Source organism: Crocodylus siamensis, chromosome 4, assembly GCF_052110815.1.
Source record: "Crocodylus siamensis isolate JL-2025a chromosome 4, ASM5211081v1, whole genome shotgun sequence".
Taxonomy (NCBI): Eukaryota; Metazoa; Chordata; order Crocodylia; family Crocodylidae; genus Crocodylus; species Crocodylus siamensis.
This window is the reverse complement of record NC_143398.1, coordinates 126006802-126020943: the sequence shown is the minus strand read 5'-3', so window position 1 is coordinate 126020943 and position 14142 is coordinate 126006802.

The following is a 14142-nucleotide window of genomic DNA, read 5'->3' as shown; positions in this document are numbered from 1 at the left end:
GGGGACGCGGTTGCCGGAGTCGGGCTGGGCAGGAGGCAGGAGGAGTCCAGCCCAGAGGCTGCATTTGTCCCTCAGACCAGGACATCCAGGATGGAGAGATACAAGGGAGGGCACACATGCACATACATGTTGCACATACACACATGCATGCATGCTGAAGTGTGTGGCAGTGAGCTCACATTTTATAGTCTAGTGTTTGGTATTATTTCATTCTTGCTTTTATATTGTTTTTATTTTGGATTTTAAACCACATTTCCAGACCCATTTCATTGTCATTCTCGGCAATTTCTTTGGTGTCAAAGGTCACATGACATCACTTCCTGATGTGATACGTCTTTGAATATGGCTCGCCAGCCCACTGGGTGATAAAAAGTTTGTGATCTGGCCCCACATTCAAAAAGGTTGGACACCCCTCTCTTAGCATATACCTAAGAACTTTCTAGTGAGGGCTGAAATCCAAAGTACAGGTTTCATTACATTTGCAGGACTAAGTACTACTTGCTTGTGTAGTACATGCTTCTCCTAGACTGGAGAACTGGCAGTTATCAAAGCGCCAGGAACATTAGCAAGGATCAAAATGTGACACCATCTAACATATTTTACTATTGTAAACTACTAATTTAATAATTATAATGAAATATTATATTATTTAAAGAGTCTGGAATTTGCCTCTCCTAAGCACTTGTAAGATCATCTTATCATAGAACCAGGAAACCTCAGAATCTTTAAGCCTTCATCCTCACAAGGGGCTTGTCAAGTGGAGTAGTGCTGCTTTTTGCAGAGGGAACTAAGGGAGAGTGGAACTAAATCAATTTACAGGGAGCCTGTAGCAGACAAGGAAGACTGAACAGCTTATGGCCTTGAGTTTGCTCACATGATGTTTCTTAACTTTTTGTATCACTGTGAAAAGTTTTTCTAAACACAAGGTAGTAATAGTTTTGTTACCAGCTCAAATTAACTGAACTTGGCACTAACCAGCTGAATCAGAGGGATGAAATGATTGGATATGTTAATGAAAGAAGGGACCCAAAAGGTCTCCCTATCCAGTATCCTACCAGTTGGCTTTCTCAGCCTTCCTGCCTGAATTGGGCAGTGCTCCCCCAATGCTGGTCCCCCTTTCTTCTCAGCCCCTAGCCCAGCTCCCCGGCCTGGTACCTGGGAGTAGTCGAATGGGGACACCTTTTCTTACCCAAGGTTGGCTTCAGCCTTTCCCTTGAGCTCGCCATCCTGATTGCACCGCTGCTCGGCTCTTCCCTCGATGCACCTCCTTGACAGCACTAGGGGAAAGTCCCTCCCAACACCCCGCCCGTCGTGGGGCTTGATCTCAGTGCCCCCGGCGTGAGGAGCCCTCAGTGCTCCGCCAGCTGCCCGTCGTTCGGGCATTTCAAATTCACACCGGTCCCGCCTACTGAGAGCCTCCACCTCCTTCCTGGCTCTCCCTTCCCTACTGCCGGCAACCGCTGGCCTGTGCGTCCTCGTGATGTCACCCACCGGCCTTAATTGCATAAACGCTCGGCTTGTGAGCCATGCATACTTTTCTTTTAGATCTTCTAATGCTGCTCATCCTGTAGGTTAAGTAACTGTTTTGTATTTCCCTGTTTCTCCCTGCGTTGAGTCCTGTGAGCGGGTCTTCCCGGCCCCTCCTCTGTTGAGAGTATAACAAATTCTGTTGGTTTGACCTTTAGCTCTCCACTTTTTTGTGGAACAACATAAGGGTGCAATCTCCCAACTGCAACAAGACAGTTAAAGTTACCACTGTCTTTTTCTGCTTTATTCTCCTCTTCCACTCCAACTTCATTAGGAGGCTAACTCTTCAGATAGCCAGTACAATGAACTGTACCGTATTTTCTGTGATCCAATTAAAAAAATGAAAGAAAAAGTATACACCTCATGAAAATCATTTTTCGGTTTTGTTCTGTAAAATACCACCTGTTGGGTTTTGTGCATTAGCCCTACATAAATAATGTCACTGTATATTGTTAAATTACTGTAGTTTTTCACTATTCAGCTTCAGTTTACCTGGGACAGTACAATTCTATTCTTAAGTAAGATTTGGGGCAATAAACCCCAGCAACTAAAACATATTTTCACACATACAAAAGTAAACCAACATTTTAGTAATAAACAGATTGCATTCATTTAGTACAAATGCGTTTTATGTGGTTTCCATGGGATGGACGGAAGATTGAAGGTTAAAACAACTGTAAACATGTAACATTAGAGAGAACAGAAGGGGGCACTATGGATTGGGGAAACCAGCACTGTTCCAAAAAGTGTATTTAAATTATTTATGTTCCTATCCTGTAGAGAGGAAATCTACTTGCAGGTTCCAGTACTAAGACATTTCTCTCAAGGTAAACTTCAAGGTACTCAATTTTTCTACCTTGGAAAAATAAGTCTGAGTTAATCCTATTGTTTCAGGGAGCATCTAGATATTTAGTTCCTTAGTCATTCCTTTTGTGAAATAAATGCTGATCCAGATACCTTAAATATGAAATCCTGATTCTGGGAGATCTGCCACCAGCTTTAAGGTTCCCATGATTTTACTTTAAACTGTTTATGAATGTAAAGCTTTTTAATATATTCTGACTCGGTTTGTATTACCAAGAACAGCTTTTATTCAGAATGAAACTGACTTTAGATTTCAGTGTCCAACAATTTTAGCAAGCCTTGCAGAAATCCTTTTTAATAAAAGCTAAAGAATTAGATTTTAAGTGTCCAAAACTACACTGAAAATGAGACAAGCATTTACTGTCATTCATGTACACCAAAATATATGGTAAATAAAGTTGGCTGTAAAAATGTTCCAAGAATTGCAATAAACAATTGACTTTTTGCTACAAAACCATTTTAAAAAAAACAAAAAACCAGATGATACTTTTTAAATTGTATTTAACTTAGAAAAATATATTTGCTTATTCTCTGCAAAACTGCACACTTTGTAAGCCTTATTTCTACAACTGCCTTCAAGAGAGACATTTCTTATACTTCTGCACAGCTCCCATGACTTTCAATAATCCCCTAAAACTTCAGAATTCCATTAGAAGTTTTCAAACATTCAGAAACAGGGACTGCATCTCTCATTTTTAAAGGGAAAAGGGAAGGCAGATAAAGGATAAATAAGCCTGCTTTGCCTATCATGGTTTTTTTATAATTATCCAATGAAGTGTTTGCTAACAATTTAGACTAAATTACTCAGAATTTATTATATCAGATTTGATGAAATTTTCAGGCTCTCCTACACTTAAAAGAAATACCTGCCTTCGTTGAGTTAGGCAAGTACTCTTTTTCTTCCTTTACTGTTTTCCTACTACATTTTATCTGACAGAAGAAGGAATGCCGAGCACCATAATGCAGTCAAGATGATCCATCTTGAAAATCTGTGCGCTTGTAAGCCAGCTTATAAAAATGGAATAAGACAGTCAAAAAATGTCTTCGTGCTACAAGAAACTATCTGCATTTAAATCATTAATATATTTTCCTAACCAGCCTACTTGCTTCTTAAATTTTGTACTTACAATTAACTACTCAAAAAATGTATTGAATTAAGATGAACAAAGGATTATTGTCAGATTAAATTGTAAAAACCAACAAAATAGTTTAATACTTTATCATAATCCTATTGCAATTTTATTTTAATAGGAACGCTTTTAAAAACTTTGAACTTCTACTAGGTAGGGGAAAATTTGAAAAGATGCTCATAAAAACAGCTACAAAATAGTGTTTAGCTGCATAGCACATAATACTTTCCATATTAGAAACAACTGTAAACAAAATAAGACTTGGTTAAATTAGGATTGACACAGCATTTTCAGAGAAGACAGTGATTCTTGGTATTGGAGTATTTTATCCCATGCTTGACTATATCAGGTCTTTTGTATTGACAAGACCTATCAAATACAAGAAAAAAAATAGAATGCCTGGTAGGAGAAATGTCATACCAAATTTTGGTAAATGTCTAACAAGATATGCTTTAATTGATCTTATAAACTAAAATTAGCTACCTTTTGACACCAATTTTGAATGCTTGATGTTGTGGTGGGTCACTGTAGGTGCCTGCCACTTTAAGGGCCTGAAGCTAGTGGCCGGCAGGTGCCTGATGAGGGCGGCCATTTTGGATCTAGGGCTGCCCATATAAACAAGGCATTTTTGCTGTTGAAGGGCAGGCAACAACACTGCCTAGCTGCAGGTGTCATCTAGAGTTAAGGGAGGAGCTGTAGGGCATGGTCAGGAGGCTCCTGGTCCTGGGTACAACCTAACACTGTACCTGCTGGGAGTGGGTGGCCTGGTGGGACTCTCAGTGCTGCGGGAGCCCCCAGGAAATGCTGGGCCAGTTACCACCCTGGTGAAAGGTGGGTAGGGGCTCCTTAACCCTAGCCCTCACAAATTAGGCACAAGCTGCTGAATATATAAAAAAACCCCCCATGGATCAAAAGTCTACACTGGAAAATCAGTTGACCACACCACAAAAACTAGGTGACACCTACTGTATAATTGCAGGACTAAAGATTTTAATTACACTTTTTTAATTATTCAATATAATACTGAGTCTTTAAAGAAAGTCTTGTTTGCTTTTTTTTGTGTGAATTTGTCCTGAGAACATTCAAATTTAGTTCCTTTCAAATCAGATGTAATCTTTAATCCTCAGAAAACAAAGTCTTCATAATGGGCTGTTTGCTTTTATAAAAGAAAAGTATTATGTGTCCCAACTCCTTGAGGGAAGTGGTTTGGTTTACAAGAAAGATAAAACCTGCCTTTCCAATGAACTCTTTCCACAGAAAGCAATAAACAAATATAGTATGAAGGCATCTTGCAGATGGAAAAATCTGTGCACACCATACCTGTGACTCTTGAAACAAAGCAATTCTTTCATAACAAAAATATAGGGCTTTTTTTCAATTCCTCATGCTGGGCTTGCAGCAGAGAATTTCTATGGTTTTCATCTTGTTCAGAATGCTGAACACTTGCTCAGCAGCCATTTTCAGATTATAGCTCATTCTTAAAGTCATTACGGCTTTGGGTGGCCAACAGAGACAGAACCATCTAAAGTTGGACTTGACCAGTCAAAACAGGAATAGATAATAGCCACAGACTGCAATCCTACAAACCGTGCCATAAACACCAATACCAGCATCTATGTGGAACCCAAGTGACTTCAAGGGAACTCCAACAAGTACAAGGACATGCCTCCATGAAGTAGCCTGTGTATCCTGCAGCTTCTTGGCATCTCTCAGGTAACCTCCAAGAGCCTCACCTGATAAGGCAAGCTTTGATGTTCCCTGCATCATTCCCTTAAGTTGGCATTTAATCAAGTCCTTGCTGTGCGGGGTCTCAATAATAGCAATCTCAGTCTGTCTCTTCATAAAAAAATAATATCAAACCTGTTTTTAAATGGTGCTTAAATGATATAATACACATCTTTGTACAATGACCACTTGGAAAACGCAAGCTAAAGTCTTTCCATTGTTTATTATTCACCTGTTTAAGTATACAGCACATCAGCACATGCAATGGCTTCATTAATGGTTAACGTACAGCAGTAAATGTCACAGAAAAAAAACACACAAGTTTGTGCCTTCCATAATATTAATCTGAAGCACTGGTTATCAAGGCATGCATGCCAGACCATTGGTTTTCTGGTTCTTCATGTGCTGAACTTCTACTCTGAAAACAGCAGTTCAGCGCATGCACACCACTATGCAGAGCAAATATACAAGAAGGGAGCGTCTGGAAAAAGTAGACAGTGACCTGTTTCTACATGGTCCTCACAAGACCTTGGCTAAAATATAATTTGTGAAGCATTTCATGCAGGATAATAACAAGTGTGGGTAGACAAACAGAGTCAATAAATAGCTGTTAAGTGAAGAGCAGCCTGTGGGCACTTGCAATTTATCAAACAGGTCTGTTTTTCTCTAAGAAATGCAGTACAAGAAATGATGCAACAAAACTGACAAATATATGCACTGTCACAGAAGTAATTCAAATACATACCAATCTTCACTTTAAATTATTTTTAACATATTTCACAAAGGCAATTAGCCTTTGCACTTCTGGTATAAATCTTGCAGTTTATTTACTTTGTAAGTAAATCTTTCAACATCTTTCAAATAAATATTACTTACTATATGTGAAACTCCTTACAATGAAAAAAGGACTATTTTTTTTAAGAGTATCCATAGTTTTGAGTCACATTTATGTAGTAAACATACATAGTAATATTGCACATTAACTTAAAGAAAAAAAACATTGAAGGCAGAAGTTATTTAGAAGATGCCATGTTTATGTAAGTGGACAAGAAAGGGCACCGACTAAACAGAAACCTGAGTATCAGAAATTAGAATGCCTTCAACACAACAGACCCTTTCATCCAGTAATGAACCAGGATAGAAGACCCCCACTAATCCAAATACACTTGTATATACAGATGGCCAACCTCCTTTTTAAACAGCTTGCTCTTAAAGAAACAATACAAAACGAAATGGCATAGCTAATTATTTACAACTTTCCAGATACCTGTCAATACAACTGATAAATTAACGTATTGCATTTTGAAAATTAGGTCTAAATGATTTCCCTTCCAACAGTGTTGCCCAGTTATTTTTCTTTCCTCCTTTTTTAAACAAAACCCCCAAAACTACAGGTCTTAAGAAATTTGAGCATGAAGAGCACTTTAACTCCAGAATGTTTTTGGTACTTTGGACTTGACTTGTCCATGGTTCTCCAGCAAGGAGTTGAGGCTTTTATATGTTTGAAACAACCTGAGTAAGAAATAAGTGAAAAGTGAGTGAGATTCTGGGCAGTTTTTTGCAGATTAAATGGCCCAATCAAATAAAATCTTATTTATATCAATAACTTCACCGACTGCTTTTTCTAGTGCTAAGTGTGCAATGAATGCAGTCATCCATGGTAATCATCACCATGTAAATGCAGTACTCAAAAATTGGGATAAACTTAACTGGTCAAAATTTTCCAACTCAAAACACCATTCAAAGAGTCTAATTTGCTTTTTAAGGGTACCCAAATCCCTGAATGGCATTAGTCATTTTGGTCAGGTTAAGACAGTTCCACTCTTCTAAATGATTAGGCCCATGTACACTGGATGACAAGTCAGACTGTGCAAACAATTGTGCACCATTTGATAAGATTTATCCATCTTGTTTTTAAAAAGAGGATTGATTTTTCTAAAACTGTTTTAATGAATCGTTACCAGAGATGTACACTGAAGAGTTAGGAAATTGCACCCAGGAAATGCATTACTGAATCAGTACTTCACATAGTTAAACCAATACTGTACAGTACTGTGCAAGAAGCCACATTACAGGTGCCGAGAAACCTATCAGTTTGAAGCTCCAGGTTTGCGTAAGGTAGAAAACTGGGCTATAACATATTATTAAGAAAGTAAGGTACATTAAATATCCTTTGTTCAGAGCTTTAAAACTGGTCATGAAAAAATTCAGACTATTTAGGCTGAAGTTTAGCATAGAGATGACAAAACAAACGCTTCATTCAAAGTTCAGTCAATCATTTCTAAAGAGATTAAATTGAAAAAAAATAGTAGCTACATCAGAGGCAGGCAATTATTTTGGGCAGAGGGCTGCTACCCAGTTTTGGCAAGCTGTCAAGGACCCCCTGGTCACCGTCTTGGGACCAATGTCCCAGGGCCAGCACCGGTGGGGCCCAGAGTAGGGTGTAGGCTCACAGGAGCCTGTGGACCCAGGCTGGGCTGCACCAGCAGGGAGAGTGGGGAGCTGGCCCAGCTCCATAGAGCCCCTGCTGGCCAGGACCCTGTACTCTTGCCACCCTGCTCTGGGCCCTGCTGGCGCTGGCCCCGGGACACCAGTGTGGGCCCCATGCTCCCACATCCACAGTGCCCCCACAGTACAGGCAGGTGGCAGCATGCAGCCCAATCCCCTGCTTGCCAGCAGGGAAGGAGCTGGTGCTGAGTGCGGGGAAAAGCAGCTCCTCCTTTCTCCCATGGCCGGCGCACCCTGCTGCAGCTGCTTGCAGCCTGCATAGGGTTATCCTGAGCAGGCACAGGCAGCCCCACATGGGCTGCGAGTGGCTGCAGCATGGGGCACCGGCCACGGAGTGGGCGAGGGCCGCTTTTCCCCCCCTTGCACTCAGCACCAGCTTGTAACCCACCCCTGCTGCCAGCCTGGGCCCTGTGCTGGCCCATCAGGGGTGGCCACAGTAGGAGCAGCTGCTCGGCACAGAAGAAAGCAGTCCCCCTACTTGCCACGCCAAGGCGTGTTTGCCACCACTGCCTCTGTGCTGCCCAGTGTGCAAGCTCCAGGCAGGCAGCAGCAGCAAACACTGCCTGGCACAGCAAGCGGGGGGGCTCCTTTCTTCTGTGCCGAGCAGCTGCTGCCACCACAGTGCAGCCCCGATAGGTGAGCCTGGAGCCAGAGCAGGGCCCAGGTTGGCAGCAGGGGTGGGTTACAATCTGGTGCTGAGTGTGGGGAAAAGCAGCCCCTCACCCACCCTGTGGCCAGCACCCCGCACTGCAGCCACTCACAACCTGCATGGGGCTGCCTGTGCCTGCTCAGGACAGCCCTACATGGGCTGCGAGCAGCTGCAGCAGGGAGTTCCAGCCATGGGACAGGGGAGGGGCTGTTTTTCCCCCATGCTCAGCACCAGCTCCTTCCCTACCTGCTTCTCCGCCCCCACCACCGCACCCTCTGCTTACCTGACTTTCCAGCACCAGTGCAGCCACATGGTCCCAGGCCAGTAACCCCTGCTGGGGCTTCCTGCTGAGGGGGCAGGGCTGGGTGGGCCCTGCTGTTGCAGGAGTCAGCCAGGCTTCCCCTGGGTCCTACTGCCCCTGTCTCTGTCATTTTTGACAGGAACCAAGGACACATAAATATTAATTTTCTAAATTTTTTAGGGGCCTCATAGGCCAGATTCAGCCCACAGGCCGTATTTTGCCCACATGCTGATGTAACTCAATTTTTTCCATGTTTCTACTACAACTTACAAATAATACCTTAGTAGGGAAAAACACGCAATAAGGAACAAGAGATAGAACTGATAATGTATCTAACCCATGCATGACAATAAAGTGAGAATTAACATTTAAAAGGCTACCCAAAAACATTACATTTTTGTTATTTTGTTTTTAATGAAGAAAAAACCAAATCTAAAAATAAAAATTATGGCCGTCCTGTAAAATAGAAATGAATTTAATTACCAATTGTTAGTATAAACGATTGACAGTTTTGTACAGCTGCTTCTTCTTCAGCAAAACAAAGCTATCATTGGCTCAGACTGAGACAGGGTCAAAAACCACAATGATTTTATCAGTCAAATCAGCCATGTACTTAATTAAGTACATAGATTCAAAGTAACTATACATTTCTTTGGTCAAACATACAGAGGTATTTTAAAAAGCAGAAATGGTATTAGCCACATAAAACATACTAAATCAATGCTTCAAATACTTCAATGGTTCCCTAATCACTCTGAGGTACAAGATAAGTTTTCTATCAACAACCTGAGAAATCCGACATATCTTCAATTACAACTACATCTCCCTTACATATTGTTAAAATAATTACAGTTAACAGTTCTCTTGTAAGGCCTTAGTGTGAAGAAAATCCTGATTCCATTAAGTCAATAGCAAAGTTTTCACTGACTTTTATAAGTCCAGAATTTCAAACAAGAAATGCAAAAAAACCAAAAATATTGTTCTTGGGACCTTTCGGAATCTTAAACAAGTAGTTTTCAGTGATTGCTTCAGTTCAGTCAGTAATGACTCCAAGATCCCTTTCTGTCTCTCTGCTTTCAAGAGGGGAACTCCCCAGCCTGTACATATTTTAAAGATTTCATAGGTTTTCATAGACATCAGGGCTGGAAGGGACCTCGGGAGATCATCGAGTCCAGCCCCCTGCCCAAAGGGCAGGAAGTCAGCTGGGGTCATAGGATCCCAGCAAGATAAGCATCCAATTTACTCTTGAAGGTGTTCAATGTAGGTGCTTGAACCACCTCCGCTGGCAGACTGTTCCAGACCTTGGGGGCTCGGACAGTAAAGAAATTCTTCCTTATGTCCAGCCTGAAACGGTCTTGCAGGAGTTTGTGACTGTTCGACCTCACCATCCCTTGGGGCGCTCTGGTGAACAAATGTTCCCCCAGATCCTGGTGGTCACCCCTGATAAACTTATAGGTGGCCATCAGATCACCCCTGAGCCTGTGCTTTTCCAAGCTAAAGAGTCCCATGGCTCTCAGCCTGTCATCATAAGATCTGTTTTCCTGACCTCTGATCATGTGTGTGGCTCTCCTCTGGACTCTCTCAAGCTTCTCCACATCCTTTTTGAATTGTGGAGCCCAAAACTGGACGCAGTACTCCAGCTGCGGCCTCACCAAGGCCGAGTACAAGGGGAGAACGACATCCCGGGATTTGCTCGAGAAGCATCTATGGATGCAAGCCAGCATTTTGGTCGCTTTATTAGCCACAGCATCGCATTGCAGGCTCATGTTCATCTTGTGGTCAATGATGACCCCCAAGTCTCTTTCTTCTGTAGTGCTATCCAACGTAGCACTGCCAAGCCTATAAGGATGCTGCAGGTGTTTCCTCCCAAGGTTGAGAACCTTGCATTTTTTGGTGTTAAACACCATGAGGTTCTTGTCTGCCCATTTGCTGAGCTTGTCCAGGTCAGCCTGGATCACCCGCCTATCTTCTGGCATGGATGCTTTGCCCCAAAGTTTGGTGTCATCGGCGAACTTGGCCAGTCCACTCCTGACTCCAATGTCCACATCATTAATGAAGATGTTGAACAGTATGGGTCCCAGGACAGAGCCTTGAGGGACCCCACTGGTCACAGGGCACCACGATGAGTGACTGCCATTGATTACAACCCTCTGGGTCCGACCACGGAGCCAGTTTCCCAGCCAGCGGATCGTGGTGGACCCAAGGCCACAACTGGCCAGTTTGGCCAAGAGGTGATCATGGGATACCAGATCAAAAGCTTTTTTGAAGCCAAGATATATGACATCAATCTCTTCTCCCTGGTCCAGGTGATAGGTCACCTGGTCATAGAAGAAAATGAGATTGGTCAAACAAGACCTACCCGCAACAAACCCGTGCTGGCTATCCCTTAGGATGTTAGCCTGGGCCAGTCCATCAAGGATGGCCTCCTTAATAAACTTTTCTAAGATCTTCCCCAGGATAGAAGTCAGGCTAATGGGTCTGTAGTTAGCCGGATCCACTCTCCTCCCTTTCTTGAACATCAGCACCACATTGGCCTTCTTCCAGTCTTCGGGCACTACACCAGAGCGCCAGGAGTTTTCAAAGATCCGTGCCAGGGGCTGGGCTATGACTCTCGCCAGCTCCTTGAGTACCCTGGGGTGCAGATTGTCAGGGCCGGCTGACTTGAAGGTATCCAGCTTCTCAAGGTGTTCCTTCACGAGGTCAGCATTTATGGAGGGTAGGGGTTCCCCATCACCCAGATCTCCCTGTTCCATAGCAGGCATGGGCGTCCCATGGGACTGATGAAAGACTGACGCAAAGTACCTATTTAATAGGTTGGCTTTTTCCTGGGCGTCAGTTGCCAGTTGCCCCATCTGGTTTAGCAGGGGTCCAACATTGCCCTTGCTTTTCCTCCAGCTCCCCACATATCTGAAAAAGGACTTTTTGTTGTCCTTGATGCTTGAAGCTAGTTGGAGTTCAGTTGCAGCCTTGGCTTTCCTGGTTTGCTCCCTGCAGGACCGGACCAGCGCAGAATAATTCTCCTTGGAGGTGAATCCCGTCCTCCATCCTTTGCAGGCTTTCCTTTTTAGCTGCAGGAGGTCCGCTAGGTCCCTAGAGAGCCAGGAAGGCTGCTGTGCCTTCTTGCTGCCTTTCCTCCGTGTTGGAATAGATTTAGCTTGTGCATTGAGGATCGCTTCCTTGAGAAGCAACCACTCTTCTTGAACTCCCATCTCCCTGGGGTCATGGTCCCTAAGGGCCTGACCGACAAGCCTCTTGAACTTGGATTCCTTCTCCCAAGGTGCAGCACCCTGTATTTGTCTATATTGAACCCCATCCTGTTCTCATCTGTCCACTTTTGTAGTCTGTCTAAATCTGTTTGCAGCCTCTCTCTCCCTTCAAGTGCGTCAACCTCTCCCCACATCTTAGCATCATCAGCAAACTTGGACAGCATGCTTTCCACCCCCTTGTCCAAGTTGCTGATGAAGATGTTAAACAGTGCGGACCCGAGGACTGAGCCCTGGGGTACTCCACTGCTCACATCTCACCAGGTTGAGTACAACCCGTCCACCACTACTCTCTGGGTGCTCCCCATCAACCAATTTTTTACCCATCCAACTGTGCAGACATCAATGCCACAGTCGCTTAATTTATTGATGACGATGGGGTGAGAGACAATGTCAAAGGCCTTCTCAGTGTCTAGAAAGACTAAATCCATGGTAACACCATCATGCAAGGATTTACTCACCTGGTCATAAAAGGCAACCAGGTTGGTCAGGCTGATCTCCCCTGCAGGCCCCCCACAGATGTGCTCCTTGATGATTCTCTCCAAGATCTTCCCGAGCACCGAGGTGAGGCTTATAGGCCTATAGTTACCTGGGTCCTCCCTCCTGTCAAGTTTCCATTTTGTATGTGAAGTCTCCATCTTGTGTCCTCTGCCCAGGGATCCCCCCATGTCGCAACTGTATGATTCATGTACCCCTCCCATGTAAATTGGTTCCCAGATGAATGAGAGTGATTGGGAATGACTGAAATACAATGGCAGCAGGCCTCTACTGAATAGTCTGTAATGACCAGGCCATCACCTCACATTGATTCATCCAGGAACCATTGACCTCACCCAGGAACAGAGACAAGAACCCAGCATTTGAAAGACAAAAGACCCTGCAGAACCAGCAACTCTACCATTGTACCCCACCATTACAGACACCCGAAACTGCACATCCCTGCATGGAGAACACATGCTCAGTACTCCAGGGCTGACTCTTGCCTGGGCATGCCTCCCATTACTAGGGTCACACAAGGTCTGTTCCTATAAAAAGGGGCAGTGAAGACAGACCCAGTGGGATGCCCTCTCTATCTGGACCAGCATCATGCCACACCACCTATCCACCCAGAGGCCCTGCCAGTGATCCCACTCTGGACAACACCTACTGCACAAGGACCCCTTTCCAGCCTGGGTAGGTAGCTATCACCCCTCACCTTCTCTTCAACCAAGGACTTGGACTCTGCTTCTCTTCCCTACCTGGACTCCAGCCCTTTCATCAAGTCTCTTTCTCCTGCTGCATGCATGTGTGTAATAAGACTGTTGTTTGGACCCCCTAAGTTGGGTTTTGCTTTACTATGGTTTGGCCCTGCTCCAATCTCTGGTCCTCGCCCCTTTAACTTCTGTCTCATTTCTCCCTCTCGTGCCTGTCCTGAACTCCTCTCTGTCTTATCCCCACTGTCTTTGCCTTTTCCCCATGTGCAACCAGGTTTCTGCCTCAGTTTCTTTCCTGGCTGTCTCCTCCTTGTCACCACTTATCTGTCCCCCTGCCCCCAACATCTCAGCTGTCTGCCTCAGTTTCCAGCCCCAGTCTACTTTAAGTAAACTAAAGCCTCAGTTCCTCAGCCAGCTTCTCTGTAGTCCACCAGTTCTAATCCTGGTTCTGGCAACTTTCACTCCCTACACTTTAACTCTCTCTCACCTGAACCTTCCCCCAAGTATTCCAGGTACCCCAAGCACACACATACACACTGTACCACCCAAGTGAGGAACTTACTTGTGTGTATGTGTAGGTGGGTTGTGAACTGGTGTGTGTGTGTGTGTGTGTGTGTGTGTGTGTATGGCATTGTGTGCATGATATATGAATTAGTGATCTGTGTCTAACTTTCGGGGTGTATAGTGTATGTGCTTGAATTGGTGATAGGTATTCATGTGCCTAAGCTGGTTTGGATGTGTATGTGCTTGAGCTGGTAGTGTGCGTGCACCTAATTGATTTGTGTGTTTGTATATGTGCAATTGTGTCACACCCTCCAGTCTAACAGCACAATATTGAGATCCTGAGAGTTGGGCTGACCCCACAGGGCTGAGGGGGCATAGCAGCAGCAGGAGTGCAGTGGGAGTGTGGCATTGGTAGGGGGTGTGCTGCCACACTCAGGGGGTGCATGTGCACCTACATGCATCCCCTACACATCACCCA